Below are 6,000 nucleotides of genomic sequence, written 5' to 3'. Positions count from 1 at the left end.
TTCAACAGATGTCTACAAAATAATCAGTTCACAATGTTGTTATAATTACACTTACTGTACCATGCACACACACACACACACACACAAACAGACGGTGACAAGACCTTTGTTTCACATCTGAGGGAGAGCTGTTAAGATCTATCAGAATACAACATATTAATATACTGTATAGTTATTAAATGACGAGTCTGAGATCAAAAAATTATAAAGTTATTGTTTAAGGCAGGACACTACATGTACTGTTCAGTTTTGAGATTTTTGTATATTATGTGTTCATGCCTTCATTTGCTCTAATGGAAAGGAAATTTCGAAAATACAAATTAATGTGTTTGTTTTAAGCCTGTTTGCTTCTGTAGATTTCTTCTAAAATAACCAAAACAAGCTAAAGTGATCTGCATATCTAAACATAACATTTCAAGGGAAAGACTCTTGACGTAAGTCATTAAACTAATAACTATAGAAGTTCTGTATGCTTTAGTTATTTTATTTATCCTATTAATTTGCAATGGCTTGTGTCAAATGTATGCAAATTAGCACATTTTAATTACTTAATCCCTTTTTTGCATATCAATGTGGCGATCCTGATTACCTTATTAATTTTACTGTATTCAGCTGTTGTTTTTCCATTAAGTTGTATGCCCATGATATATTGCCTTAGATAAACTTTAGCAGAATTATTACATAGTAACATTAGTTCGTGAGTCATGGATGTTTGTCTTTTGGATAATTAGCTGTAAATTTGAGGCACAGGTAGATTAGTCTTTTGTTCATTACCACTCGCCTCCAAACCAAGACAAACACAAGTGGAAAGAGAAGGAGTGCACCATTAAAAAAAAAAAGTATATCAATCAAATGCATGTTAATATATATATATATATATATATATATATACAGTACAGACCAAAAGTTTGGACACACCTTCTTATTCAAAGAGTTTTCTTTATTTTCATGACTATGAAAATTGTAGTCACACTGAATCTAAACTATGCATCAAAACTATGAAATAACACATGTGGAATTATATACATAACAAAAAAGTGTGAAATAACTGAAAATATGTCATATTGTAGGTTCTTCAAAGTAGCCACCTTTTGCTTTGATTACTGCTTTGCTCACTCTTGGCATTCTCTTGATGAGCTTCAAGAGGTAGTCACCTGAAATGGTCTTCCAACAGTCTTGAAGGAGTTCCCCAAGAGATGCTTAGCACTTGTTGGCCCTTTTGCCTTCTGTCTGCGGTCCAGCTCACCCCTAAACCATCTCGATTGGGTTCAGGTCCGGTGACTGTGGAGCAGGGGCGATTCTAGGATTTTCATTTTAGGGTATGATGAGGGTATGATGTAAAAAAAAAAAAAAAAAAATTAGTTTATGCTCTAATGCTCATTATTAACTAGTTTCATTCATTCATCCAGTAACATGCATATGGCACAGTTTTATAATCACTGAGGTACCGAATGTGAGGTATTTAGGGGGGTTCAGGGGCATGCTTCCCCGAGAAAATTTTGATTTCTCTGATCTACATATATGCATTTTAAGATGTTTTGAATGCCAAAAAATTGGATGACAATAGCTTTAAAACCATGTGCGGGCAGCTGTTTTTTTTCTCACCTCATCAGCATCACACTCTTTTTCTCTTGGTTTTTATCTTGCTCTGTCTTTTCCCCTCGTAAAGCTGAGCTTTGACTGATATAGGCTTTTTATTTTTGTCTGTCAGTGAAGAAAGTAAACATAGGGTCAACTGATAGGTTGATTTATGAATCATTTTCTCAGACAAAGCTACCAGGAAAGCTAGGTAACTAAGTCCATCAACAATGAAATATAAATTATTTAATTTTTTAAGCTTTTTAGCCTTTGTAATCAACAATACGGTTGGTTATTCACCAAGTCACCCCGTGAAAATCTATTTAATTTCAAATCATTTAACTAACCAGCTAAACGTGTATTAATGTAACTGTCTATTGGCAATATGATTAATCTGTTCTATATTCATTTCTATTTATTAAAAATAACAACATGAATTATCAATTTGCCACTTCTATAAATCAAGTACTTAAAAGAAAATCACAAATCCCTTTTACTCTTACTCTAATATATGTATGTACACTCCTCCTGATTCATTATTACTTAATACAAAACTATATTTATTAATACAAAACAAAAAAACTCCAAAATTATAATGATGATCTCTCTCTGGGCCATCTAGTGCTTTCAGATAATGATGTGTGTCTTTAATCATTTCTGTGCATGGCAGCATAATGTAATGCCAAAATACATAATATGTTTTAAAGTTTAAAAAGTAAATAAATAAAATAAATCATGATCGTTTTCTAAAGTATGTTTTCATGGGTGTTAATCGCTTCATTTTTGTAGGAATAAAAAACAACTATCACACTGTGTGATAGGGCTGAAGGTGAACGCAGCGAAACGTATTGGTATTGGATGAGAAACCGAACCGTCCCGTGTGCTCCCAATGCTCCAGTAACATTACATTATGTAAACTGCAATGCATTTATGACAAAGAATTGCACCGATGCAGATGTAATATCATAGCAATCTATCAATAAATGCACTCACGGCGCCCCTGCAGATTGAAAAATGCGCTAAATCCAAGCAGACTGAGACTCAGATAAGGGGAGGAGCCGAAACTTGACGCAGCTTGCCGTCGTTTCAAATGAGTTTTTTAAAGGGGACTGAAGCGATAAAAAATGTATTAATCGAATATTTTTTTAGGGGGGCTGGGCAGAAGTTTAGGGGGGCTGAAGCCAGGTCATCTGGAGCAGCACCCCATCACTCTCCTTCTTGGTCAAATAGCCCTTGATGCCTTCAGTGTGACTCTACAATTTTCATAGTCATGAAAATAAAGAAAACTCTTTGAATGAGATGGTGTGTCCAAACTTTTGGTCTATACTGATATATATATATATATATATATATATATATATATATATATATATATATATATATATATATATATATATATATATATATATATATATATATATTAATGTGTTTCTCTTGATTATGTTTTTTTCCCCTTCCAAATTAAGTGGTCATCTTAAGTTCTAATTGCATTCAAACTACTTTATTACTGGCCGGTTCAGAACTGCTTACTCTTTCTAGTGTGATAGAATGTGGTTCTGAATTCAACAAATGGCACAGAATCTACCAAAGACTGTAGTACCATTTTTGGCTCATCCACACTCTTCCTTGAGGTTTTTGAAAATGTAAAATAAGAGAAGTTTTGTGTGATGGGTAGGTTAAGGTTAAGGGGATGGAATTATGCAGTATAAATCATTAGAACTATGGAATGTCTCCATAAAACATGTAAATCAGCTTGCATGTGATTTTTATTTTTTCCCCTCAAAAAGGTTAAATGCAAACCCTGCAGATTGTGAAGATTTAACAGGTCATGTCAGTCACAGTGCTGACTTCTCACACAACGCTGAAACAAATACTAACCCCTAACTCTATAACCCTACACTGATGATCAGACCATCCATGATATTTGAGTTGACCAATGAGCTGCAGGCGCTGAATTTGTGCTTAACTGGTTTCACAAAAGATAATGCATGAGTCATGTACAGTCGTGGCCAAAAGTTTTGAGAATTACACAAATATTAGTTTTCAAAAAGTTTGCTGCAAAACTGCTTTTAGATCTTTGTTTCAGTTGTTTCTGTGATGTACTGAAATATAATTACAAGCACTTCATACGTTTCAAAGGCTTTTATCGACAATTACATGACATTTATGCAAAGAGTCAGTATTTGCAGTGTTGGCCCTTCTTTTTCAGGACCTCTGCAATTCGACTGGGCATGCTCTCAATCAACTTCTGGGACAAATCCTGACTGATAGCAACCCATTCTTTCATAATCACTTCTTGGAGTTTGTCAGAATTAGTGGGTTTTTGTTTGTCCACCCGCCTCTTGAGGATTGACCACAAGTTCTCAATGGGATTAAGATCTGGGGAGTTTCCAGGCCATGGACCCAAAATTTCAACATTCTGGTCCCCGAGCCACTTAGTTATCACTTTTGCCTTTTTGCCTTCACTTTTGCTCCATCGTGCTGGAAAATGCATTGTTCTTCACCGAGTTGTTGGATTGTTGGGAGAAGTTGCTGTTGGAGGGTGTTTTGGTACCATTCTTTATTCATGGCTGTGTTTTTGGGCAGAATTGTGAGTGAGCCCACCCCCTTGGATGAGAAGCAACCCCACACATGAATGGTGTCAGGATGCTTTACTGTTGGCATGACACAGGACTGATGGTAGCGCTCACCTTTTCTTCTCCGGACAAGCCTTTTTCCAGATGCCCCAAACAATCGGAAAGGGGCTTCATTGGAGAATATGACTTTGCCGTAGTCCTCAGCAGTCCATTCACTATACTCTTGACACCAGGACATCTTCCAAAAGTCTTGGCCTCACTGTGCGTGCAGATGCGCTCACACCTGCCTGCTGCCATTCCTGAGCAAGCTCTGCACTGGTGGCACTCCGATCCCGCAGCTGAATCCTCTTTAGGAGACGATCCTGGCGCTTGCTGGACTTTCTTGGATGCCCTAAAGCCTTCTTTACAAGAATTGAACCTCTTTCCTTGAAGTTCTTGATGATCCTATAAATTGTTGATTTAGGTGCAATCTTAGTAGCCACAAAATCCTTGCCTGTGAAGCCATTTTTATGCAATGCAATGATGACTGCACGCGTTTCTTTGCAGGTCACCATGGTTAACAATGGAAGAACAATGATTTCAAGCATCACCCTCCTTTTAACATGTCAAGTCTGCCGTTCTAACCCAATCAGCCTGACATAATGATCTCCAGCCTTGTGCTCGTCAACATTCTCACCTGAGTTAACAAGACGATTACTGAAATGATCTCAGCAGGTCCTTTAATGACAGCAATGAAATGCAGTCGAAAGGTTTTTTGGGATTAAGTTAATTTTCATGGCAAAGAAGGACTATGCAATTCATCTGATCACTCTACATAACATTCTGGAGTATATGCAAATTGCTATTATTAAAACTTAAGCAGCAACTTTTCCAATTTCCAATATTTATGTAATTCTCAAAACTTTTGGCCACGACTGTATACATTGCCTTGTAATCATGTTGGTTTTAAACCTAAGCTGAATTTTAATAAATTTGAATAGATTTTTTATTAGTTTTGAATAGATTTAATAGTTTATTACCTTGAATTTGTTCTTTTTGAGATAATGTTTGTTTGGGTTTAACTTTGAAAAGTTATAGGCGAGCCATCATTCTTATGTATTAATGTCTTTACTATTTAATTTTATACTGCTTGAATTAGTTGAATTATTTGATTTGAAATTCATTGTTTCAACCATAATGTTAAATGTATTTAAGGAATTGTTTTTCCTATGTCTTTATTGTAGATACCATACCATGGCTTGATTCACATGCTGTACTGTCTGATGTGCTCTGAAAATAAAATACCCTGGCTTTAGGGTCTATGTGTTTTATGTTTTAATGGGCACACCAGTTACACATTCCTAAACCACATTCCCCCTTCAATACTCGAGAGAGAGAAACATTTGAAAATCTATGTGTAGACAATGCATAATTATATACCTTCATGTATGTATGTATGTATTTATACCATCGTCTCAGCTAATTAACCATTTAAGGGAACAGGTTTTTTAGAATTCTATAAATTTTTTCCTGAAAATGTACATTTTTTCAATTAATAACTCTGTGTCAACTCCGTCAGAAGCATTAAAAAGCATGCAATTTTTTTTTCTCTTGTAAACACTCTTGTTTGACTTACAGTGTTCCTATTCGATGTGAAAGTTCTGTTCTCCATATAATAGAACCATACATAGAATATGAACACTGTGTTCAAACAATAGTTTTGAGAAAGTTTTATATATTGTTGATTTGATATATATAATTATGATGTAGTTAATAATTAATTTAATAATAACTGAGTTAATAATTCATGCAAACAAATTATATTGTGTGCACAATTTACTTAAAACGAGGGAATGTGTTAGTAAGT

Source organism: Carassius carassius, chromosome 8, assembly GCF_963082965.1.
Source record: "Carassius carassius chromosome 8, fCarCar2.1, whole genome shotgun sequence".
Taxonomy (NCBI): Eukaryota; Metazoa; Chordata; class Actinopteri; order Cypriniformes; family Cyprinidae; genus Carassius; species Carassius carassius.
The sequence above is the reverse complement of the archived record's forward strand: the minus strand, read 5'-3'. Positions refer to the sequence as shown.